The sequence below is a fragment of the Podarcis raffonei genome, chromosome 6 (assembly GCF_027172205.1).
Source record: "Podarcis raffonei isolate rPodRaf1 chromosome 6, rPodRaf1.pri, whole genome shotgun sequence".
NCBI lineage: Eukaryota > Metazoa > Chordata > Lepidosauria > Squamata > Lacertidae > Podarcis > Podarcis raffonei.
This window is the reverse complement of record NC_070607.1, coordinates 12,453,600-12,479,945: the sequence shown is the minus strand read 5'-3', so window position 1 is coordinate 12,479,945 and position 26,346 is coordinate 12,453,600.

Below are 26,346 nucleotides of genomic sequence, written 5' to 3'. Positions count from 1 at the left end.
TACATTTGCTATGATAAAAAGGCTTCTGTTTCCACGGCCAAACCTTTCAGAGGAGAATTTGTAACAGCTCGGCACCATTTTTGAGAGAGTTGGAGAATTTCAGATTTTTGCTGAAATTGTGACCCCGGGGCTTAGAAATTTTTTTCCCCACAGGTTTTGTCTTCGAGGGCTGATTTCATTTCCTATGATAAAAAGGCTTCTTTTTCCACCGCCAAATCTTTCAGGGGAGAAATTGCAACAGGTTGGCACCATTTTTGAGTGAATTGGAGAATTTCAGATTTTTGCTGAAATTGTGACCCCGGGGCTTAGAAATTTTTTCCCCCACAGGTTTTGTCTTCAAGGGCTGATTTCATTTCCTATGATAAAAACCTTTCTGTTTCCACCGCCAAACCTTTCAGGGGAGAATTTGCAACAGCTTGGCACCAGTTTTGAGTGAATTGGAGAATTTCAGATTTTTGCAGAAATTGTGACCCCGGGGCTTAAAAATTATTTTTTCACAGGTTATGTCTTCGAGGGCTGATTTCATTTCCTATGATAAAAAGGCTTCTTTTTCCACCGCCAAACCTTTCAGGGGAGAATTTGCAACAGCTTGGCACCATTTTTGAGTGAATTGGAGAATTTCAGATTTTTGCTGAAATTGTGACCCCGGGGCTTAGAATTTTTTTTTTACACAGGTTTTGTCTTCGAGGGCTGATTTCATTTGCTATGATAAAAAGGCTTCTGTTTCCACGGCCAAACCTTTCAGGGAGAATTTGTAACAGCTCGGCACCATTTTTGAGAGAGTTGGAGAATTTCAGATTTTTGCTGAAATTGTGACCCCGGGGCTTAGAAATTTTTTCCCCCACAGGTTTTGTCTTCGAGGGCTGATTTCATTTGCTATGATAAAAAGCCTTCTGTTTCCACCGCCAAACCTTTCAGAGGAGAATTTGTAACAGCTCGGCACCATTTTTGAGAGAGTTGGAGAATTTCAGATTTTTGCTGAAATTGTGACCCCGGGGCTTAGAAATTTTTTTCCCCCACAGGTTTTGTCTTCGAGGGCTGATTTCATTTCCTATGATAAAAAGGCTTCTTTTTCCGCCGCCAAATCTTTCAGGGGAGAAATTGCAATAGGTTGGCACCATTTTTGAGTGAATTGGAGAATTTCAGATATTTGCTGAAATTGTGACCCCGGGGCTTAGAAAAAATTTTTTTACACAGGTTTTGTCTTCGAGGGCTGATTTCATTTGCTATGATAAAAAGGCTTCTGTTTCCACGGCCAAACCTTTCAGGGAGAATTTGCAACAGTTTGGAACCATTTTTGAGTGAATTGGAGAATCTCAGATTTTTGCTGAAATTGGGACCCCGGGGCTTAGAAATTTTTTTTCCACACGTTAAGTTGTCGAGGGCTGATTTCAGTTCCTATGATAAACAGTCTTCTGTTTCCACCGCCAAACCTTTCAGGGGAGAATTTGCAACAGTTTGGCACCATTTTTGAGAGAGTTGGAGAATTTCAGATTTTTGCTGAAATTGTGACCCCGGGGCTTAGAAATTTTTTCCCCCACAGGTTTTGTCTTCGAGGGCTGATTTCATTTCCTATGATAAAAAGGCTTCTTTTTCCACCGCCAAATCTTTCAGGGGAGAAATTGCAATAGGTTGGCACCATTTTTGAGTGAATTGGAGAATTTCAGATATTTGCTGAAATTGTGACCCCGGGGCTTAGAAAAAATTTTTTACACAGGTTTTGTCTTCGAGGGCTGATTTCATTTGCTATGATAAAAAGGCTTCTGTTTCCACCGCCAAACCTTTCAGCAGAGAATTTGTAACAACTCGGCACCATTTTTGAGAGAGTTGGAGAATTTCAGATTTTTGCTGAAATTGTGACCTCGGGGCTTAAAAATTATTTTTTCATAGGTTATGTCTTCGAGGGCTGATTTCATTTCCTATGATAAAAAGGCTTCTTTTTCCACCGCCAAACCTTTCAGGGGAGAATTTGCAACAGCTTGGCACCATTTTTGAGTGAATTGGAGAATTTCAGATTTTTGCTGAAATTGTGACCCCGGGGTTAGAAATTTTTTTTTACACAGGTTTTGTCTTCGAGGGCATATTTCATTTGCTATGATAAAAAGGCTTCTGTTTCCACGGCCAAACCTTTCAGGGAGAATTTGTAACAGCTCGGCACCATTTTTGAGAGAGTTGGAGAATTTCAGATTTTTGCTGAAATTGTGACCCCGGGGCTTAGAAATTTTTTCCCCCACAGGTTTTGTCTTCGAGGGCTGATTTCATTTGCTATGATAAAAAGGCTTCTGTTTCCACCGCCAAACCTTTCAGAGGAGAATTTGTAACAGCTCGGCACCATTTTTGAGAGAGTTGGAGAATTTCAGATTTTTGCTGAAATTGTGACCCCGGGGCTTAGAAATTTTCCCCCCCACAGGTTTTGTCTTCGAGGGCTGATTTCATTTGCTATGATAAACAGTCTTCTGTTTCCACCGCCAAACCTTTCAGGGGAGAATTTGCAACAGTTTGGCACCATTTTTGAGAGAGTTGGAGAATTTCAGATTTTTGCTGAAATTGTGACCGCAGGGCTTAGAAATTGTTTTTTACACAGGTTTTGTCTTCGAGGGCATATTTCATTTGCTATGATAAAAAGGCTTCTGTTTCCACTGCCAAACCTTTCAGAGGAGAATTTGTAACAGCTTGGCACCATTTTTGAGAGAGTTGGAGAATTTCAGATATTTGCTGAAATTGTGACCCCGGGGCTTAGAAAATTTTTTTTACACAGGTTTTGTCTTCGAGGGCTGATTACATTTGCTATGATAAAAAGGCTTCTGTTTCCACGGCCAAACCTTTCAGGGAGAATTTGTAACAGCTCGGCACCATTTTTGAGAGAGTTGGAGAATTTCAGATTTTTGCTGAAATTGTGACCCCGGGGCTTAGAAATTTTTTCCCCCACAGGTTTTGTCTTCGAGGGCTGATTTCATTTGCTATGATAAAAAGCCTTCTGTTTCCACCGCCAAACCTTTCAGAGGAGAATTTGTAACAGCTCGGCACCATTTTTGAGAGAGTTGGAGAATTTCAGATTTTTGCTGAAATTGTGACCCCGGGGCTTAGAAATTTTGTTCCCCCACAGGTTATGTCTTCGAGGGCTGATTTCATTTCCTATGATAAAAAGGCTTCTTTTTCCACCGCCAAATCTTTCAGGGGAGAAATTGCAATAGGTTGGCACCATTTTTGAGTGAATTGGAGAATTTCAGATATTTGCTGAAATTGTGACCCCGGGGCTTAGAAAAAATTTTTTACACAGGTTTTGTCTTCGAGGGCTGATTTCATTTGCTATGATAAAAAGGCTTCTGTTTCCACGGCCAAACCTTTCAGGGAGAATTTGCAACAGTTTGGAACCATTTTTGAGTGAATTGGAGAATCTCAGATTTTTGCTGAAATTGTGACCCCGGGGCTTAGAAATTTTTTTTCCACACGTTAAGTTGTCGAGGGCTGATTTCAGTTCCTATGATAAACGGTCTTCTGTTTCCACCGCCAAACCTTTCAGGGGAGAATTTGCAACAGTTTGGCACCATTTTTGAGAGAGTTGGAGAATTTCAGATTTTTGCTGAAATTGTGACCCCGGGGCTTAGAAATTTTTTTCCCCACAGGTTTTGTCTTCGAGGGCTGATTTCATTTCCTATGATAAAAAGGCTTCTTTTTCCACCGCCAAATCTTTCAGGGGAGAAATTGCAATAGGTTGGCACCATTTTTGAGTGAATTGGAGAATTTCAGATATTTGCTGAAATTGTGACCCCGGGGCTTAGAAAAAATTTTTTACACAGGTTTTGTCTTCGAGGGCTGATTTCATTTGCTATGATAAAAAGGCTTCTGTTTCCACCGCCAAACCTTTCAGCAGAGAATTTGTAACAACTCGGCACCATTTTTGAGAGAGTTGGAGAATTTCAGATTTTTGCTGAAATTGTGACCTCGGGGCTTAAAAATTATTTTTTCATAGGTTATGTCTTCGAGGGCTGATTTCATTTCCTATGATAAAAAGGCTTCTTTTTCCACCGCCAAACCTTTCGGGGGAGAATTTGCAACAGCTTGGCACCATTTTTGAGTGAATTGGAGAATTTCAGATTTTTGCTGAAATTGTGACCCCGGGGTTAGAAATTTTTTTTTACACAGGTTTTGTCTTCGAGGGCTGATTTCATTTGCTATGATAAAAAGGCTTCTGTTTCCACGGCCAAACCTTTCAGGGAGAATTTGTAACAGCTCGGCACCATTTTTGAGAGAGTTGGAGAATTTCAGATTTTTGCTGAAATTGTGACCCCGGGGCTTAGAAATTTTTTCCCCCACAGGTTTTGTCTTCGAGGGCTGATTTCATTTGCTATGATAAAAAGGCTTCTGTTTCCACCGCCAAACCTTTCAGAGGAGAATTTGTAACAGCTCGGCACCATTTTTGAGAGAGTTGGAGAATTTCAGATTTTTGCTGAAATTGTGACCCCGGGGCTTAGAAATTTTTTTCTACACAGGTTTTGTCTTCGAGGGCTGATTTCATTTGCTATGATAAACAGTCTTCTGTTTCCACCGCCAAACCTTTCAGGGGAGAATTTGCAACAGTTTGGCACTATTTTTGAGAGAGTTGGAGAATTTCAGATTTTTGCTGAAATTGTGACCCCAGGGCTTAGAAATTTTTTTTTACACAGGTTTTGTCTTCGAGGGCATATTTCATTTGCTATGATAAAAAGGCTTCTGTTTCCACTGCCAAACCTTTCAGAGGAGAATTTGTAACAGCTTGGCACCATTTTTGAGAGAGTTGGAGAATTTCAGATATTTGCTGAAATTGTGACCCCGGGGCTTAGAAAATTTTTTTTACACAGGTTTTGTCTTCGAGGGCTGATTACATTTGCTATGATAAAAAGGCTTCTGTTTCCACGGCCAAACCTTTCAGGGAGAATTTGTAACAGCTCGGCACCATTTTTGAGAGAGTTGGAGAATTTCAGATTTTTGCTGAAATTGTGACCCCGGGGCTTAGAAATTTTTTCCCCCACAGGTTTTGTCTTCGAGGGCTGATTTCATTTGCTATGATAAAAAGCCTTCTGTTTCCACCGCCAAACCTTTCAGAGGAGAATTTGTAACAGCTCGGCACCATTTTTGAGAGAGTTGGAGAATTTCAGATTTTTGCTGAAATTGTGACCCCGGGGCTTAGAAATTTTGTTCCCCCACAGGTTATGTCTTCGAGGGCTGATTTCATTTCCTATGATAAAAAGGCTTCTTTTTCCACCGCCAAATCTTTCAGGGGAGAAATTGCAATAGGTTGGCACCATTTTTGAGTGAATTGGAGAATTTCAGATATTTGCTGAAATTGTGACCCCGGGGCTTAGAAAAAAATTTTTACACAGGTTTTGTCTTCGAGGGCTGATTTCATTTGCTATGATAAAAAGGCTTCTGTTTCCACGGCCAAACCTTTCAGGGAGAATTTGCAACAGTTTGGAACCATTTTTGAGTGAATTGGAGAATCTCAGATTTTTGCTGAAATTGTGACCCCGGGGCTTAGAAATTTTTTTTCCACACGTTAAGTTGTCGAGGGCTGATTTCAGTTCCTATGATAAACGGTCTTCTGTTTCCACCGCCAAACCTTTCAGGGGAGAATTTGCAACAGTTTGGCACCATTTTTGAGAGAGTTGGAGAATTTCAGATTTTTGCTGAAATTGTGACCCCGGGGCTTAGAAATTTTTTTCCCCACAGGTTTTGTCTTCGAGGGCTGATTTCATTTCCTATGATAAAAAGGCTTCTTTTTCCACCGCCAAATCTTTCAGGGGAGAAATTGCAATAGGTTGGCACCATTTTTGAGTGAATTGGAGAATTTCAGATATTTGCTGAAATTGTGACCCCGGGGCTTAGAAAAAATTTTTTACACAGGTTTTGTCTTCGAGGGCTGATTTCATTTGCTATGATAAAAAGGCTTCTGTTTCCACCGCCAAACCTTTCAGCAGAGAATTTGTAACAACTCGGCACCATTTTTGAGAGAGTTGGAGAATTTCAGATTTTTGCTGAAATTGTGACCTCGGGGCTTAAAAATTATTTTTTCATAGGTTATGTCTTCGAGGGCTGATTTCATTTCCTATGATAAAAAGGCTTCTTTTTCCACCGCCAAACCTTTCGGGGGAGAATTTGCAACAGCTTGGCACCATTTTTGAGTGAATTGGAGAATTTCAGATTTTTGCTGAAATTGTGACCCCGGGGTTAGAAATTTTTTTTTACACAGGTTTTGTCTTCGAGGGCTGATTTCATTTGCTATGATAAAAAGGCTTCTGTTTCCACGGCCAAACCTTTCAGGGAGAATTTGTAACAGCTCGGCACCATTTTTGAGAGAGTTGGAGAATTTCAGATTTTTGCTGAAATTGTGACCCCGGGGCTTAGAAATTTTTTCCCCCACAGGTTTTGTCTTCGAGGGCTGATTTCATTTGCTATGATAAAAAGGCTTCTGTTTCCACCGCCAAACCTTTCAGAGGAGAATTTGTAACAGCTCGGCACCATTTTTGAGAGAGTTGGAGAATTTCAGATTTTTGCTGAAATTGTGACCCCGGGGCTTAGAAATTTTTTTCTACACAGGTTTTGTCTTCGAGGGCTGATTTCATTTGCTATGATAAACAGTCTTCTGTTTCCACCGCCAAACCTTTCAGGGGAGAATTTGCAACAGTTTGGCACTATTTTTGAGAGAGTTGGAGAATTTCAGATTTTTGCTGAAATTGTGACCCCAGGGCTTAGAAATTTTTTTTTACACAGGTTTTGTCTTCGAGGGCATATTTCATTTGCTATGATAAAAAGGCTTCTGTTTCCTCTGCCAAACCTTTCAGAGGAGAATTTGTAACAGCTCGGCACCATTTTTGAGAGAGTTGGAGAATTTCACATATTTGCTGAAATTGTGACCCCGGGGCTTAGAAAAAATTTTTTACACAGGTTTTGTCTTCGAGTGATGATTTCATTTGCTATGATAAAAAGGCTTCTGTTTCCACCGCCAAACCTTTCAGCGGAGAATTTGTAACAACTCAGCACCATTTTTGTGAGAGTTGGAGAATTTCAGATTTTTGCAGAAATTGTGACCCCGGGCCTTAAAAATTATTTTTTCCACACGTTAAGTTGTCGAGGGCTGATTTCATTTGCTATGATAAAAAGGCTTCTGTTTCCACCGCCAAACCTTTCAGAGGAGAATTTGTAACAGCTCGGCACCATTTTTGAGAGAGTTGGAGAATTTCAGATTTTTGCTTAGAAATTTTTTCCCCCACAGGTTTTGTCTTCGAGGGCTGATTTCATTTCCTATGATAAAAAGGCTTCTTTTTCCACCGCCAAATCTTTCAGGGGAGAAATTGCAATAGGTTGGCACCATTTTTGAGTGAATTGGAGAATTTCAGATATTTGCTGAAATTGTGACCCCGGGGCTTAGAAAAATTTATTTACACAGGTTTTGTCTTCGAGGGCTGATTTCATTTGCTATGATAAAAAGGATGCTGTTTCCACCGCCAAACCTTTCAGCAGAGAATTTGTAAAAACTCGGCACCATTTTTGAGAGAGTTGGAGAATTTCAGATTTTTGCTGAAATTGTGACCCCGGGGCTTAGAAATCTTTTTTTACACAGGTTTTGTCTTCGAGGGCATATTTCATTTGCTATGATAAAAAGGCTTCTGTTTCCACCGCCAAACCTTTCAGAGGAGAATTTGTAACAGCTCGGCACCATTTTTGCTGAAATTGTGACCCCGGGGCTTAGAAATTTTTTTCCCCACAGGTTTTGTCTTCGAGGGCTGATTTCATTTCCTATGATAAAAAGGCTTCTTTTTCCACCGCCAAATCTTTCAGGGGAGAAATTGCAACAGGTTGGCACCATTTTTGAGTGAATTGGAGAATTTCAGATATTTGCTGAAATTGTGACCCCGGGGCTTAGAAAAATTTTTTTACACAGGTTTTGTCTTCGAGGGCTGATTTCATTTGCTATGATAAAAAGGCTTCTGTTTCCACCGCCAAACCTTTCAGCGGAGAATTTGTAACAACTCGGCACCATTTTTGAGAGAGTTGGAGAAATTCAGATTTTTGCTTAAATTGCAACCCCGGGGCTTAGAAATTTTTTCCCCCACAGGTTTTGTCTTCAAGTGCTGATTTCATTTCCTATGATAAAAAGCTTTCTGTTTCCACCGCCAAACCTTTCAGGGGAGAATTTGCAACAGCTTGGCACCAGTTTTGAGTGAATTGGAGAATTTCAGATTTTTGCAGAAATTGTGACCCCGGGGCTTAAAAATTATTTTTTCACAGGTTATGTCTTCGAGGGCTGATTTCATTTCCTATGATAAAAAGGTTTCTTTTTCCACCGCCAAATCTTTCAGGGGAAAAATTGCAACAGGTTGGCACCATTTTTGAGTGAATTGGAGAATTTCAGATTTTTGCTGAAATTGTGACCCCGGGGTTAGAAATTTTTTTTTACACAGGTTTTGTCTTCGAGGGCTGATTTCATTTGCTATGATAAAAAGGCTTCTGTTTCCACGGCTAAACCTTTCAGGGAGAATTTGTAACAGCTCGGCACCATTTTTGAGAGAGTTGGAGAATTTCAGATTTTTGCTGAAATTGTGACCCCGGGGCTTAGAAATTTTTTCCCCCACAGGTTTTGTCTTCGAGGGCTGATTTCATTTGCTATGATAAAAAGGCTTCTGTTTCCACCGCCAAACCTTTCAGAGGAGAATTTGTAACAGCTCGGCACCATTTTTGAGAGAGTTGGAGAATTTCAGATTTTTGCTGAAATTGTGACCCCGGGGCTTAGAAATTTTTTCCCCCACAGGTTTTGTCTTCGAGGGCTGATTTCATTTGCTATGATAAACAGTCTTCTGTTTCCACCGCCAAACCTTTCAGGGGAGAATTTGCAACAGTTTGGCACCATTTTTGAGAGTTGTTGGAGAATTTCAGATTTTTGCTGAAATTGTGACCCCAGGGCTTAGAAATTTTTTTTTACACAGGTTTTGTCTTCGAGGGCATATTTCATTTGCTATGATAAAAAGGCTTCTGTTTCCACTGCCAAACCTTTCAGAGGAGAATTTGTAACAGCTCGGCACCATTTTTGAGAGAGTTGGAGAATTTCAGATATTTGCTGAAATTGTGACCCCGGGGCTTAGAAAATTTTTTTTACACAGGTTTTGTCTTCGAGGGCTGATTTCATTTGCTATGATAAAAAGGCTTCTGTTTCCACGGCCAAACCTTTCAGGGAGAATTTGTAACAGCTCGGCACCATTTTTGAGAGAGTTGGAGAATTTCAGATATTTGCTGAAATTGTGACCCCGGGGCTTAGAAATTTTTTCCCCCACAGGTTTTGTCTTCGAGGGCTGATTTCATTTGCTATGATAAAAAGCCTTCTGTTTCCACCGCCAAACCTTTCAGAGGAGAATTTGTAACAGCTCAGCACCATTTTTGAGAGAGTTGGAGAATTTCAGATTTTTGCTGAAATTGTGACCCCGGGGCTTAGAAATTTTTTTCCCCCACAGGTTATGTCTTCGAGGGCTGATTTCATTTCCTATGATAAAAAGGCTTCTTTTTCCACCGCCAAATCTTTCAGGGGAGAAATTGCAATAGGTTGGCACCATTTTTGAGTGAATTGGAGAATTTCAGATATTTGCTGAAATTGTGACCCCGGGGCTTAGAAAAATTTTTTTACACAGGTTTTGTCTTCGAGGGCTGATTTCATTTGCTATGATAAAAAGGCTTCTGTTTCCACGGCCAAACCTTTCAGGGAGAATTTGCAACAGTTTGGAACCATTTTTGAGTGAATTGGAGAATCTCAGATTTTTGCTGAAATTGTGACCCCGGGGCTTAGAAATTTTTTTTCCACACGTTAAGTTGTCGAGGGCTGATTTCAGTTCCTATGATAAACGGTCTTCTGTTTCCACCGCCAAACCTTTCAGGGGAGAATTTGCAACAGTTTGGCACCATTTTTGAGAGAGTTGGAGAATTTCAGATTTTTGCTGAAATTGTGACCCCGGGGCTTAGAAATTTTTTTCCCCACAGGTTTTGTCTTCGAGGGCTGATTTCATTTCCTATGATAAAAAGGCTTCTTTTTCCACCGCCAAATCTTTCAGGGGAGAAATTGCAATAGGTTGGCACCATTTTTGAGTGAATTGGAGAATTTCAGATATTTGCTGAAATTGTGACCCCGGGGCTTAGAAAAAATTTTTTACACAGGTTTTGTCTTCGAGGGCTGATTTCATTTGCTATGATAAAAAGGCTTCTGTTTCCACCGCCAAACCTTTCAGCAGAGAATTTGTAACAACTCGGCACCATTTTTGAGAGAGTTGGAGAATTTCAGATTTTTGCTGAAATTGTGACCTCGGGGCTTAAAAATTATTTTTTCATAGGTTATGTCTTCGAGGGCTGATTTCATTTCCTATGATAAAAAGGCTTCTTTTTCCACCGCCAAACCTTTCAGGGGAGAATTTGCAACAGCTTGGCACCATTTTTGAGTGAATTGGAGAATTTCAGATTTTTGCTGAAATTGTGACCCCGGGGTTAGAAATTTTTTTTTACACAGGTTTTGTCTTCGAGGGCTGATTTCATTTGCTATGATAAAAAGGCTTCTGTTTCCACGGCCAAACCTTTCAGGGAGAATTTGTAACAGCTCGGCACCATTTTTGAGAGAGTTGGAGAATTTCAGATTTTTGCTGAAATTGTGACCCCGGGGCTTAGAAATTTTTTCCCCCACAGGTTTTGTCTTCGAGGGCTGATTTCATTTGCTATGATAAAAAGGCTTCTGTTTCCACCGCCAAACCTTTCAGAGGAGAATTTGTAACAGCTCGGCACCATTTTTGAGAGAGTTGGAGAATTTCAGATTTTTGCTGAAATTGTGACCCCGGGGCTTAGAAATTTTTTCCCCCACAGGTTTTGTCTTCGAGGGCTGATTTCATTTCCTATGATAAAAAGGCTTCTTTTTCCACCGCCAAATCTTTCAGGGGAGAAATTGCAACAGGTTGGCACCATTTTTGAGTGAATTGGAGAATTTCAGATATTTGCTGAAATTGTGACCCCGGGCTTAGAAAAATTTATTTACACAGGTTTTGTCTTCGAGGGCTGATTTCATTTGCTATGATAAAAAGGCTTCTGTTTCCACCGCCAAACCTTTCAGCAGAGAATTTGTAACAACTCGGCACCATTTTTGAGAGAGTTGGAGAATTTCAGATTTTTGCTGAAATTGTGGCCCCGGGGATTAGAAATTTCCCCCCCCCACAGGTTTTGTCTTCGAGGGCTGATTTCTTCGCCTATGACAAAAAGCCTTCTGTTTCCACCACCAAACCTTTCAGGGGAGAATTTGTAACAGCTTGGCACCATTTTTGAGAGAGTTGGAGAATTTCAGATTTTTGCTCAAATTGTGACCCCGGGGCTTAGAAATTTTTTTCCCCACAGGTTTTGTCTTCGAGGGCTGATTTCATTTCCTATGATAAAAAGGCTTCTTTTTCCACCGCCAAATCTTTCAGGGGAGAAATTGCAATAGGTTGGCACCATTTTTGAGTGAATTGGAGAATTTCAGATATTTGCTGAAATTGTGACCCCGGGGCTTAGAAAATATTTTTTACACAGGTTTTGTCTTCGAGGGCTGATTTCATTTGCTATGATAAAAAGGCTTCTGTTTCCACCGCCAAACCTTTCAGCGGAGAATTTGTAACAACTCGGCACCATTTTTGAGAGAGTTGGAGAATTTCAGATTTTTGCTTAAATTGCAACCCCGGGGCTTAGAAATTTTTTTCCCCACAGGTTTTGTCTTCAAGGGCTGATTTCATTTCCTATGATAAAAAGCTTTCTGTTTCCACCGCCAAACCTTTCAGGGGAGAATTTGCAACAGCTTGGCACCAGTTTTGAGTGAATTGGAGATTTTCAGATTTTTGCAGAAATTGTGACCCCGGGGCTTAGAAATTTTTTCCCCCACAGGTTTTGTCTTCGAGGGCTGAATTCATTTGCTATGATAAAAAGGCTTCTGTTTCCACCGCCAAATCTTTCAGGGGAGAAATTGCAATAGGTTGGCACCATTTTTGAGTGAATTGGAGAATTTCAGATATTTGCTGAAATTGTGACCCCGGGGCTTAGAAAATTTTTTTTACACAGGTTTTGTCTTCGAGGGCTGATTTCATTTGCTATGATAAACAGTCTTCTGTTTCCACCGCCAAACCTTTCAGGGGAGAATTTGCAACAGTTTGGCACCATTTTTGAGAGAGTTGGAGAATTTCAGATTTTTGCTCAAATTGTGACCCCGGGGCTTAGAATTTTTTTTTTACACAGGTTTTGTCTTCGAGGGCTGATTTCATTTGCTATGATAAAAAGGCTTCTGTTTCCACCGCCAAACCTTTCAGAGGAGAATTTGTAACAGCTCGGCACCATTTTTGAGAGAGTTGGAGAATTTCAGATTTTTGCTCAAATTGTGACCCCGGGGCTTAGAAATTTTTTTCCCCACAGGTTTTGTCTTCGAGGGCTGATTTCATTTGCTATGATAAAAAGGCTTCTGTTTCCACCGCCAAACCTTTCAGCGGAGAATTTGTAACAACTCGGCACCATTTTTGAGAGAGTTGGAGAATTTCAGATTTTTGCTTAAATTGCAACCCCGGGGCTTAGAAATTTTTTTCCCCACAGGTTTTGTCTTCAAGGGCTGATTTCATTTCCTATGATAAAAAGCTTTCTGTTTCCACCGCCAAACCTTTCAGGGGAGAATTTGCAACAGCTTGGCACCAGTTTTGAGTGAATTGGAGATTTTCAGATTTTTGCAGAAATTGTGACCCCGGGGCTTAAAAATTATTTTTTCACAGGTTATGTCTTCGAGGGCTGATTTCATTTGCTATGATAAAAAGGCTTCTTTTTCCACCGCCAAACCTTTCAGGGGAGAATTTGCAACAGCTTGGCACCATTTTTGAGTGAATTGGAGAATTTCAGATTTTTGCTGAAATTGTGACCCCGGGGCTTAGAAATTTTTTCCCCCACAGGTTTTGTCTTCGAGGGCTGAATTCATTTGCTATGATAAAAAGGCTTCTGTTTCCACTGCCAAACCTTTCAGAGGAGTATTTGTAACAGCTCGGCACCATTTTTGAGAGAGTTGGAGAATTTCAGATTTTTGCTGAAATTGTAACCTCGGGGCTTAGAATTTTTTTCCCCCACAGGTTTTGTCTTCGAGGGCTGATTTCATTTGCTATGATAAACAGTCTTCTGTTTCCACCACCAAATCTTTCAGGGGAGAAATTGCAATAGGTTGGCACCATTTTTGAGTGAATTGGAGAATTTCAGATATTTGCTGAAATTGTGACCCCGGGGCTTAGAAAAATTTTTTTACACAGGTTTTGTCTTCGAGGGCTGATTTCATTTGCTATGATAAAAAGGCTTCTGTTTCCACCGCCAAACGTTTCAGCGGAGAATTTGTAACAACTCGGCACCATTTTTGAGAGAGTTGGAGAATTTCAGATTTTTGCTTAAATTGCAACCCCGGGGCTTAGAAATTTTTTTCCACACAGGTTTTGTCTTCGAGGGCTGATTTCATTTGCTATGATAAAAAGCTTTCTGTTTCCACCGCCAAACCTTTCAGGGGAGAATTTGCAACAGCTTGGCACCATTTTTGAGTGAATTGAAGAATTTCAGATTTTTGCTGAAATTGTGACCCCGGGGCTTAAAAATTATTTTTTCACAGGTTATGACTTCGAGGGCTAATTTCATTTCCTATGATAAAAAGGCTTCTTTTTCCATCGCCAAACCTTTCAGGGGAGAAATTGCAATAGGTTGGCACCATTTTTGAGTGAATTGGAGAATTTCAGATTTTTGCTGAAATTGTGACCCCGGGGCTTAGAAAATATTTTTTACACAGGTTTTGTCTTCGAGGGCTGATTTCATTTGCTATGATAAAAAGGCTTCTGTTTCCACCGCCAAACCTTTCAGAGGAGAATTTGTAACGGCTCGGCACCATTTTTGAGAGAGTTGGAGAATTTCAGATTTTTGCTGAAATTGTGACCCCGGGGCTTAGAAATTTTTTTTTACACAGGTTTTGTCTTCGAGGGCTGATTTCATTTGCTATGATAAAAAGGCTTCTGTTTCCACCGCCAAACCTTTCAGAGGAGAATTTGTAACAGCTCGGCACCATTTTTGAGAGAGTTGGAGAATTTCAGATTTTTGCTGAAATTGTGACCCCGGGGCTTAGAAATTTTTTCCCCCACAGGTTTTGTCTTCGAGGGCTGATTTCATTTGCTATGATAAAAAGGCTTCTGTTTCCACCACCAAACCTTTCAGAGGAGAATTTGTAACACCTCGGCACCATTTTTGAGAGAGTTGGAGAATTTCAGATTTTTGCTGAAATTGTGGCTCCGGGGATTAGAAATTTCCCCCCCCCACAGGTTTTGTCTTCGAGGGCTGATTTCTTCGCCTATGACAAAAAGCCTTCTGTTTCCACCACCAAACCTTTCAGGGGAGAATTTGCAACAGTTTGGCACCATTTTTGAGTGAATTGGAGAATTTCAGATTTTTGCTGAAATTGTGACCCCGGGGCTTAGAAATTTTTTTCCCCACAGGTTTTGTCTTCGAGGGCTGATTTCATTTCCTATGATAAAAAGGCTTCTTTTTCCACCGCCAAATCTTTCAGGGGAGAAATTGCAACAGGTTGGCACCATTTTTGAGTGAATTGGAGAATTTCAGATATTTGCTGAAATTGTGACCCCGGGGCTTAGAAAAAATTTTTTACACAGGTTTTGTCTTCGAGGGCTGATTTCATTTGCTATGATAAAAAGGCTTCTGTTTCCACCGCCAAACCTTTCAGAGGAGAATTTGTAACAGCTCGGCACCATTTTTGAGAGAGTTGGAGAATTTCAGATTTTTGCTGAAATTGTGACCCCGGGGCTTAGAAATTTTTTCCCCCACAGGTTTTGTCTTCGAGGGCTGATTTCTTGGCCTATGACAAAAAGCCTTCTGTTTCCACCACCAAACCTTTCAGGGGAGAATTTGCAACAGTTTGGCACCATTTTTGAGTGAATTGGAGAATTTCAGATTTTTGCTGAAATTGTGACCCCGGAGCTTAGAAATTTTTTTTCCACACGTTAAGTTGTCGAGGGCTGATTTCAGTTCCTATGATAAACAGTCTTCTGTTTCCACCGCCAAAGCTTTCAGGGGAGAATTTGCAACAGTTTGGCACCATTTTTGAGAGAGTTGGAGAATTTCAGATTTTTGCTGAAATTGTGACCCCGGGGCTTAGAAATTTTTTTTTACACAGGTTTTGTCTTCGAGGGCTGATTTCATTTCCTATGATAAAAAGGCTTCTTTTTCCACCGCCAAATCTTTCAGGGGAGAAATTGCAACAGGTTGGCACCATTTTTGAGTGAATTGGAGAATTTCAGATATTTGCTGAAATTGTGACCCCGGGGCTTAGAAAAAATTTTTTACACAGGTTTTCTCTTCGAGGGCTGATTTCATTTGCTATGATAAAAAGGCTTCTGTTTCCACCGCCAAACCTTTCAGGGGAGAATTTGCAACAACTTGGCACCATTTTTGAGTGAATTGGAGAATTTCAGATTTTTGCTGAAATTGTGACCCCGGGGCTTAGAAATTTTTTTTTACACAGGTTTTGTCTTCGAGGGCTGATTTCATTTGCTATGATAAAAAGGCTTCTGTTTCCACGGGCAAACCTTTCAGGGAGAATTTGTAACAGCTCGGCACCATTTTTGAGAGAGTTGGAGAATTTCAGATTTTTGCTGAAATTGTGACCCCGGGGCTTAGAAATTTTTTCCCCCACAGGTTTTGTCTTCGAGGGCTGAATTCATTTGCTATGATAAAAAGGCTTCTGTTTCCACTGCCAAACCTTTCAGAGGAGTATTTGTAACAGCTCGGCACCATTTTTGAGAGAGTTGGAGAATTTCAGATTTTTGCTGAAATTGTGACCTCGGGGCTTAGAAATTTTTTCCCCCCACAGGTTTTGTCTTCGAGGGCTGATTTCATTTGCTATGATAAACAGTCTTCTGTTTCCACCGCCAAATCTTTCAGGGGAGAAATTGCAATAGGTTGGCACCATTTTTGAGAGAGTTGGAGAATTTCAGATATTTGCTGAAATTGTGACCCCGGGGCTTAGAAAAAATTTTTTACACAGGTTTTGTCTTCGAGGGCTGATTTCATTTGCTATGATAAAAAGGCTTCTGTTTCCACCGCCAAACCTTTCAGCGGAGAATTTGTAACAACTCGGCACCATTTTTGAGAGAGTTGGAGAATTTCAGATTTTTGCTTAAATTGCAACCCCGGGGCTTAGAAATTTTTTTCCACACAGGTTTTGTCTTCAAGGGCTGATTTCATTTCCTATGATAAAAAGCTTTCTGTTTCCACCGCCAAACCTTTCAGGGGAGAATTTGCAACAGCTTGGCACCATTTTTGAGTGAATTGGAAAATTTCAGATTTTTGCAGAAATTGTGACCCCGGGGCTTAAAAATTATTTTTTCACAGGTTATGACTTCGAGGGCTAATTTCATTTCCTATGATAAAAAGGCTTCTTTTTCCATCGCCAAACCTTTCAGGGGAGAATTTGCAACAGCTTGGCACCATTTTTGAGTGAATTGGAGAATTTCAGATTTTTGCTGAAATTGTGACCCCGGGGCTTAGAAATTTTTTTTTACACAGGTTTTGTCTTCGAGGGCTGATTTCATTTGCTATGATAAAAAGGCTTCTGTTTCCACCGCCAAACCTTTCAGCGGAGAATTTGTAACAACTCGGCACCATTTTTGAGAGAGTTGGAGAATTTCAGATTTTTGCTGAAATTGTGACCTCGGGGCTTAAAAATTATTTTTTCATAGGTTATGTCTTCGAGGGCTGATTTCATTTCCTATGATAAAAAGGCTTCTTTTTCCACCGCCAAACCTTTCAGGGGAGAATTTGCAACAGCTTGGCACCATTTTTGAGTGAATTGGAGAATTTCAGATTTTTGCTGAAATTGTGACCCCGGGGTTAGAAATTTTTTTTTACACAGGTTTTGTCTTCGAGGGCTGATTTCATTTGCTATGATAAAAAGGCTTCTGTTTCCACGGCCAAACCTTTCAGGGAGAATTTGTAACAGCTCGGCACCATTTTTGAGAGAGTTGGAGAATTTCAGATTTTTGCTGAAATTGTGACCCCGGGGCTTAGAAATTTTTTCCCCCACAGGTTTTGTCTTCGAGGGCTGATTTCATTTGCTATGATAAAAAGGCTTCTGTTTCCACCGCCAAACCTTTCAGAGGAGAATTTGTAACAGCTCGGCACCATTTTTGAGTGAGTTGGAGAATTTCAGATTTTTGCTGAAATTGTGACCCCGGGGCTTAGAAATTTTTTCCCCCACAGGTTTTGTCTTCGAGGGCTGATTTCATTTGCTATGATAAACAGTCTTCTGTTTCCACCGCCAAACCTTTCAGGGGAGAATTTGCAACAGTTTGGCACCATTTTTGAGAGAGTTGGAGAATTTCAGATTTTTGCTGAAATTGTGACCCCAGGGCTTAGAAATTTTTTTTTACACAGGTTTTGTCTTCGAGGGCATATTTCATTTGCTATGATAAAAAGGCTTCTGTTTCCACTGCCAAACCTTTCAGAGGAGAATTTGTAACAGCTCGGCACCATTTTTGAGAGAGTTGGAGAATTTCAGATATTTGCTGAAATTGTGACCCCGGGGCTTAGAAAAATTTTTTTACACAGGTTTTGTCTTCGAGGGCTGATTTCATTTGCTATGATAAAAAGGCTTCTGTTTCCACGGCCAAACCTTTCAGGGAGAATTTGTAACAGCTCGGCACCATTTTTGAGAGAGTTGGAGAATTTCAGATTTTTGCTGAAATTGTGACCCCGGGGCTTAGAAATTTTTTTCCTCACAGGTTTTGTCTTCGAGGGCTGATTTCATTTGCTATGATAAAAAGCCTTCTGTTTCCACCGCCAAACCTTTCAGAGGAGAATTTGTAACAGCTCGGCACCATTTTTGAGAGAGTTGGAGAATTTCAGATTTTTGCTGAAATTGTGACCCCGGGGCTTAGAAATTTTTTTCCCCCACAGGTTTTGTCTTCGAGGGCTGATTTCATTTCCTATGATAAAAAGGCTTCTTTTTCGACCGCCAAATCTTTCAGGGGAGAAATTGCAATAGGTTGGCACCATTTTTGAGTGAATTGGAGAATTTCAGATATTTGCTGAAATTGTGACCCCAGGGCTTAGAAAAAATTTTTTACACAGGTTTTGTCTTCGAGGGCTGATTTCATTTGCTATGATAAAAAGGCTTCTGTTTCCACGGCCAAACCTTTCAGCGGAGAATTTGCAACAGTTTGGAACCATTTTTGAGTGAATTGGAGAATCTCAGATTTTTGCTGAAATTGTGACCCCGGGGCTTAGAAAAATTTTTTCCACACGTTAAGTTGTCGAGGGCTGATTTCAGTTCCTATGATAAACAGTCTTCTGTTTCCACCGCCAAACCTTTCAGGGGAGAATTTGCAACAGTTTGGCACCATTTTTGAGAGAGTTGGAGAATTTCAGATTTTTGCTGAAATTGTGACCCCGGGGCTTAGAAATTTTTTCCCCCACAGGTTTTGTCTTCGAGGGCTGATTTCATTTCCTATGATAAAAAGGCTTCTTTTTCCACCGCCAAATCTTTCAGGGGAGAAATTGCAATAGGTTGGCACCATTTTTGAGTGAATTGGAGAATTTCAGATATTTGCTGAAATTGTGACCCCGGGGCTTAGAAAAAAATTTTTACACAGGTTTTGTCTTCGAGGGCTGATTTCATTTGCTATGATAAAAAGGCTTCTGTTTCCACCGCCAAACCTTTCAGCAGAGAATTTGTAACAACTCGGCACCATTTTTGAGAGAGTTGGAGAATTTCAGATTTTTGCTGAAATTGTGACCTCGGGGCTTAAAAATTATTTTTTCATAGGTTATGTCTTCGAGGGCTGATTTCATTTCCTATGATAAAAAGGCTTCTTTTTCCACCGCCAAACCTTTCAGGGGAGAATTTGCAACAGCTTGGCACCATTTTTGAGTGAATTGGAGAATTTCAGATTTTTGCTGAAATTGTGACCCCGGGGTTAGAAATTTTTTTTTACACAGGTTTTGTCTTCGAGGGCTGATTTCATTTGCTATGATAAAAAGGCTTCTGTTTCCACCGCCAAACCTTTCAGAGGAGAATTTGTAACAGCTCGGCACCATTTTTGAGAGAGTTGGAGAATTTCAGATTTTTGCTGAAATTGTGACCCCGGGGCTTAGAAATTTTTTCCCCCACAGGTTTTGTCTTCGAGGGCTGATTTCATTTGCTATGATAAACAGTCTTCTGTTTCCCCCGCCAAACCTTTCAGGGGAGAATTTGCAACAGTTTGGCACCATTTTTGAGAGAGTTGGAGAATTTCAGATTTTTGCTGAAATTGTGACCCCAGGGCTTAGAAATTTTTTTTTACACAGGTTTTGTCTTCGAGGGCATATTTCATTTGCTATGATAAAAAGGCTTCTGTTTCCACTGCCAAACCTTTCAGAGGAGAATTTGTAACAGCTCGGCACCATTTTTGAGAGAGTTGGAGAATTTCAGATATTTGCTGAAATTGTGACCCCGGGGCTTAGAAAAATTTTTTTACACAGGTTTTGTCTTCGAGGGATGATTTCATTTGCTATGATAAAAAGGCTTCTGTTTCCACCGCCAAACCTTTCAGCGGAGAATTTGTAACAACTCGGCACCATTTTTGTGAGAGTTGGAGAATTTCAGATTTTTGCAGAAATTGTGACCCCGGGCCTTAAAAATTATTTTTTCCACACGTTAAGTTGTCGAGGGCTGATTTCATTTGCTATGATAAAAAGGCTTCTGTTTCCACCGCCAAACCTTTCAGAGGAGAATTTGTAACAGCTCGGCACCATTTTTGAGAGAGTTGGAGAATTTCAGATTTTTGCTGAAATTGTGACCCCGGGGCTTAGAAATTTTTTCCCCCACAGGTTTTGTCTTCGAGGGCTGATTTCATTTCCTATGATAAAAAGGCTTCTTTTTCCACCGCCAAATCTTTCAGGGGAGAAATTGCAATAGGTTGGCACCATTTTTGAGTGAATTGGAGAATTTCAGATATTTGCTGAAATTGTGACCCCGGGGCTTAGAAAAATTTATTTACACAGGTTTTGTCTTCGAGGGCTGATTTCATTTGCTATGATAAAAAGGATTCTGTTTCCACCGCCAAACCTTTCAGCAGAGAATTTGTAAAAACTCGGCACCATTTTTGAGAGAGTTGGAGAATTTCAGATTTTTGCTGAAATTGTGACCCCGGGGCTTAGAAATTTTTTTTTACACAGGTTTTGTCTTCGCGGGCATATTTCATTTGCTATGATAAAAAGGCTTCTGTTTCCACCGCCAAACCTTTCAGAGGAGAATTTGTAACAGCTCGGCACCATTTTTGCTGAAATTGTGACCCCGGGGCTTAGAAATTTTTTTCCCCACAGGTTTTGTCTTCGAGGGCTGATTTCATTTCCTATGATAAAAAGGCTTCTTTTTCCACCGCCAAATCTTTTAGGGGAGAAATTGCAACAGGTTGGCACCATTTTTGAGTGAATTGGAGAATTTCAGATATTTGCTGAAATTGTGACCCCGGGGCTTAGAAAAATTTTTTTACACAGGTTTTGTCTTCGAGGGCTGATTTCATTTGCTATGATAAAAAGGCTTCTGTTTCCACCGCCAAACCTTTCAGCGGAGAATTTGTAACAACTCGGCACCATTTTTGAGAGAGTTGGAGAATTTCAGATTTTTGCTTAAATTGCAACCCCGGGGCTTAGAAATTTTTTTCCCCACAGGTTTTGTCTTCAAGGGCTGATTTCATTTCCTATGATAAAAAGCTTTCTGTTTCCACCGCCAAACCTTTCAGGGGAGAATTTGCAACAGCTTGGCACCAGTTCTGAGTGAATTGGAGATTTTCAGATTTTTGCAGAAATTGTGACCCCGGGGCTTAAAAATTATTTTTTCACAGGTTATGTCTTCGAGGGCTGATTTCATTTCCTATGATAAAAAGGCTTCTTTTTCCACCGCCAAATCTTTCAGGGGAAAAATTGCAACAGGTTGGCACCATTTTTGAGTGAATTGGAGAATTTCAGATATTTGCTGAAATTGTGACCCCGGGGCTTAGAAAAATTTTTTTACACAGGTTTTGTCTTCGAGGGCTGATTTCATTTGCTATGATAAAAAGGCTTCTGTTTCCACCGCCAAACCTTTCAGCGGAGAATTTGTAACAACTCGGCACCATTTTTGAGAGAGTTGGAGAATTTCAGATTTTTGCTTAAATTGCAACCCCGGGGCTTAGAAATTTTTTCCCCCACAGGTTTTGTCTTCAAGGGCTGATTTCATTTCCTATGATAAAAAGCTTTCTGTTTCCACCGCCAAACCTTTCAGGGGAGAATTTGCAACAGCTTGGCACCAGTTTTGAGTGAATTGGAGAATTTCAGATTTTTGCAGAAATTGTGACCCCGGGGCTTAAAAATTATATTTTCACAGGTTATGTCTTCGAGGGCTGATTTCATTTCCTATGATAAAAAGGCTTCTTTTTCCACCGCCAAACCTTTCAGGGGAGAATTTGCAACAGCTTGGCACCATTTTTGAGTGAATTGGAGAATTTCAGATTTTTGCTGAAATTGTGACCCCGGGGCTTAGAAATTTTTTTTTACACAGGTTTTGTCTTCGAGGGCTGATTTCATTTGCTATGATAAACAGTCTTCTGTTTCCACCGCCAAACCTTTCAGGGGAGAATTTGCAACAGTTTGGCACCATTTTTGAGAGAGTTGGAGAATTTCAGATTTTTGCTGAAATTGTGACCCCGGGGCTTAGAAATTTTTTTTTACACAGGTTTTGTCTTCGAGGGCTGATTTCATTTGCTATGATAAAAAGGCTTCTGTTTCCACGGCCAAACCTTTCAGAGGAGAATTTGTAACAGCTCGGCACCATTTTTGAGAGAGTTGGAGAATTTCAGATTTTTGCTGAAATTGTGACCCCGGGGCTTAGAAATTTTTTTCCCCACAGGTTTTGTCTTCGAGGGCTGATTTCATTTTCTATGATAAAAAGGCTTCTTTTTCCACCGCCAAATCTTTCAGGGGAGAAATTGCAATAGGTTGGCACGATTTTTGAGTGAATTGGAGAATTTCAGATATTTGCTGAAATTGTGACCCCAGGGCTTAGAAAATTTTTTTTACACAGGTTTTGTCTTCGAGGGCTGATTTCATTTGCTATAATAAAAAGGCTTCTGTTTCCACCGCCAAACCTTTCAGCAGAGAATTTGTAACAACTCGGCACCATTTTTGAGAGAGTTGGAGAATTTCAGATTTTTGCTGAAATTGTGACCCCGGGGCTTAGAAATTTTTTTTTACACAGGTTTTGTCTTCGAGGGCATATTTCATTTGCTATGATAAAAAGGCTTCTGTTTCCACCGCCAAACCTTTCAGCGGAGAATTTGTAACAACTCGGCACCATTTTTGAGAGAGTTGGAGAATTTCATATTTTTGCTTAAATTGCAACCCCGGGGCTTAGAAATTTTTTCCCCCACAGGTTTTGTCTTCGAGGGCTGATTTCATTTCCTATGATAAAAAGGCTTCTTTTTCCACCGCCAAATCTTTCAGGGGAGAAATTGCAATAGGTTGGCACCATTTTTGAGTGAATTGGAGAATTTCAGATATTTGCTGAAATTGTGACCCCGGGGCTTAGAAAATATTTTTTACACAGGTTTTGTCTTCGAGGGCTGATTTCATTTGCTATGATAAAAAGGCTTCTGTTTCCACCGCCAAACCTTTCAGCGGAGAATTTGTAACAACTCGGCACCATTTTTGAGAGAGTTGGAGAATTTCAGATTTTTGCTTAAATTGCAACCCCGGGGCTTAGAAATTTTTTTCCCCACAGGTTTTGTCTTCAAGGGCTGATTTCATTTCCTATGATAAAAAGCTTTCTGTTTCCACCGCCAAACCTTTCAGGGGAGAATTTGCAACAGCTTGGCACCAGTTTTGAGTGAATTGGAGAATTTCAGATTTTTGCAGAAATTGTGACCCCGGGGCTTAAAAATTATTTTTTCACAGGTTATGTCTTCGAGGGCTGATTTCATTTCCTATGATAAAAAGGCTTCTTTTTCCACCGCCAAACCTTTCAGGGGAGAATTTGCAACAGCTTGGCACCATTTTTGAGTGAATTGGAGAATTTCAGATTTTTGCTGAAATTGTGACCCCGGGGCTTAGAAATTTTTTTTTACACAGGTTTTGTCTTTGAGGGCTGATTTCATTTGCTATGATAAAAAGGCTTCTGTTTCCACGGCCAAACCTTTCAGGGAGAATTTGTAACAGCTCGGCACCATTTTTGAGAGAGTTGGAGAATTTCAGATTTTTGCTGAAATTGTGACCCCGGGGCTTAGAAATTTTTTCCCCGACAGGTTTTGTCTTCGAGGGTTGAATTCATTTGCTATGATAAAAAGGCTTCTGTTTCCACTGCCAAACCTTTCAGAGGAGTATTTGTAACAGCTCGGCACCATTTTTCAGAGAGTTGGAGAATTTCAGATTTTTGCTGAAATTGTGACCCCGGGGCTTAGAAATTTTTTCCCCCACAGGTTTTGTCTTCGAGGGCTGATTTCATTTCCTATGATAAAAAGGCTTCTTTTTCCACCGCCAAATCTTTCAGGGGAGAAATTGCAATAGGTTGGCACCATTTTTGAGTGAATTGGAGAATTTCAGATATTTGCTGAAATTGTGACCCCGGGGCTTAGAAAATTTTTTTTACACAGGTTTTGTCTTCGAGGGCTGATTTCATTTGCTATGATAAAAAGGCTTCTGTTTCCACCGCCAAACCTTTCAGCAGAGAATTTGTAACAACTCGGCACCATTTTTGAGAGAGTTGGAGAATTTCAGATTTTTGCTGAAATTGTGACCCCGGGGCTTAGAAAAATTTTTTTACACAGGTTTTGTCTTCGAGGGCTGATTTCATTTGCTATGATAAAAAGGCTTCTGTTTCCACCGCCAAACCTTTCAGAGGAGAATTTGTAACAACTCGGCACCATTTTTGAGAGAGTTGGAGAATTTCAGATTTTTGCTTAAATTGCAACCCCGGGGCTTAGAAATTTTTTCCCCCACAGCTTTTGTCTTCAAGGGCTGATTTCATTTCCTATGATAAAAACCTTTCTGTTTCCACCGCCAAACCTTTCAGGGGAGAATTTGCAACAGCTTGGCACCAGTTTTGAGTGAATTGGAGAATTTCAGATTTTTGCAGAAATTGTGACCCCGGGGCTTAAAAATTATTTTTTCACAGGTTATGTCTTCGAGGGCTGATTTCATTTCCTATGATAAAAAGGCTTCTTTTTCCACCGCCAAACCTTTCAGGGGAGAATTTGCAACAGCTTGGCACCATTTTTGAGTGAATTGGAGAATTTCAGATTTTTGCTGAAATTGTGACCCCGGGGCTTAGAAATTTTTTTTTACACAGGTTTTGTCTTCGAGGGCTGATTTCATTTGCTATGATAAAAAGCCTTCTGTTTCCACGGCCAAACCTTTCAGGGAGAATTTGTAACAGCTCGGCACCATTTTTGAGAGAGTTGGAGAATTTCAGATTTTTGCTGAAATTGTGACCCCGGGGCTTAGAAATTTTTTCCCCCACAGGTTTTGTCTTCGAGGGCTGATTTCATTTGCTATGATAAAAAGCCTTCTGTTTCCACCGCCAAACCTTTCAGAGGAGAATTTGTAACAGCTCGGCACCATTTTTGAGAGAGTTGGAGAATTTCAGATTTTTGCTGAAATTGTGACCCCGGGGCTTAGAAATTTTTCCCTCCCACAGGTTTTGTCTTCGAGGGCTGATTTCATTTCCTATGATAAAAAGGCTTCTTTTTCGACCGCCAAATCTTTCAGGGGAGAAATTGCAATAGGTTGGCACCATTTTTGAGTGAATTGGAGAATTTCAGATATTTGCTGAAATTGTGACCCCGGGGCTTAGAAAAATTTTTTTACACAGGTTTTGTCTTCGAGGGCTGATTTCATTTGCTATGATAAAAAGGCTTCTGTTTCCACGGCCAAACCTTTCAGGGAGAATTTGCAACAGTTTGGAACCATTTTTGAGTGAATTGGAGAATCTCAGATTTTTGCTGAAATTGGGACCCCGGGGCTTAGAAATTTTTTTTCCACACGTTAAGTTGTCGAGGGCTGATTTCAGTTCCTATGATAAACAGTCTTCTGTTTCCACCGCCAAACCTTTCAGGGGAGAATTTGCAACAGTTTGGCACCATTTTTGAGAGAGTTGGAGAATTTCAGATTTTTGCTGAAATTGTGACCCCGGGGCTTAGAAATTTTTTTCCCCACAGGTTTTGTCTTCGAGGGCTGATTTCATTTCCTATGATAAAAAGGCTTCTTTTTCCACCGCCAAATCTTTCAGGGGAGAAATTGCAATAGGTTGGCACCATTTTTGAGTGAATTGGAGAATTTCAGATATTTGCTGAAATTGTGACCCCGGGGCTTAGAAAAAATTTTTTACACAGGTTTTGTCTTCGAGGGCTGATTTCATTTGCTATGATAAAAAGGCTTCTGTTTCCACCGCCAAACCTTTCAGCAGAGAATTTGTAACAACTCGGCACCATTTTTGAGAGAGTTGGAGAATTTCAGATTTTTGCTGAAATTGTGACCTCGGGGCTTAAAAATTATTTTTTCATAGGTTATGTCTTCGAGGGCTGATTTCATTTCCTATGATAAAAAGGCTTCTTTTTCCACCGCCAAACCTTTCAGGGGAGAATTTGCAACAGCTTGGCACCATTTTTGAGTGAATTGGAGAATTTCAGATTTTTGCTGAAATTGTGACCCCGGGGTTAGAAATTTTTTTTTACACAGGTTTTGTCTTCGAGGGCTGATTTCATTTGCTATGATAAAAAGGCTTCTGTTTCCACCGCCAAACCTTTCAGCGAGAATTTGTAACAACTCGGCACCATTTTTGAGAGAGTTGGAGAATTTCAGATTTTTGCTTAAATTGCAACCCCGGGGCTTAGAAATTTTTTTCCCCACAGGTTTTGTCTTCAAGGGCTGATTTCATTTCCTATGATAAAAAGCTTTCTGTTTCCACCGCCAAACCTTTCAGGGGAGAATTTGCAACAGCTTGGCACCAGTTCTGAGTGAATTGGAGATTTTCAGATTTTTGCAGAAATTGTGACCCCGGGGCTTAAAAATTATTTTTTCACAGGTTATGTCTTCAAGGGCTGATTTCATTTCCTATGATAAAAAGGCTTCTTTTTCCACCGCCAAACCTTTCAGGGGAGAATTTGCAACAGCTTGGCACCATTTTTGAGTGAATTGGAGAATTTCAGATTTTTGCTGAAATTGTGACCCCGGGGCTTAGAAATTTTTTTTTACACAGGTTTTGTCTTCGAGGGCTGATTTCATTTGCTATGA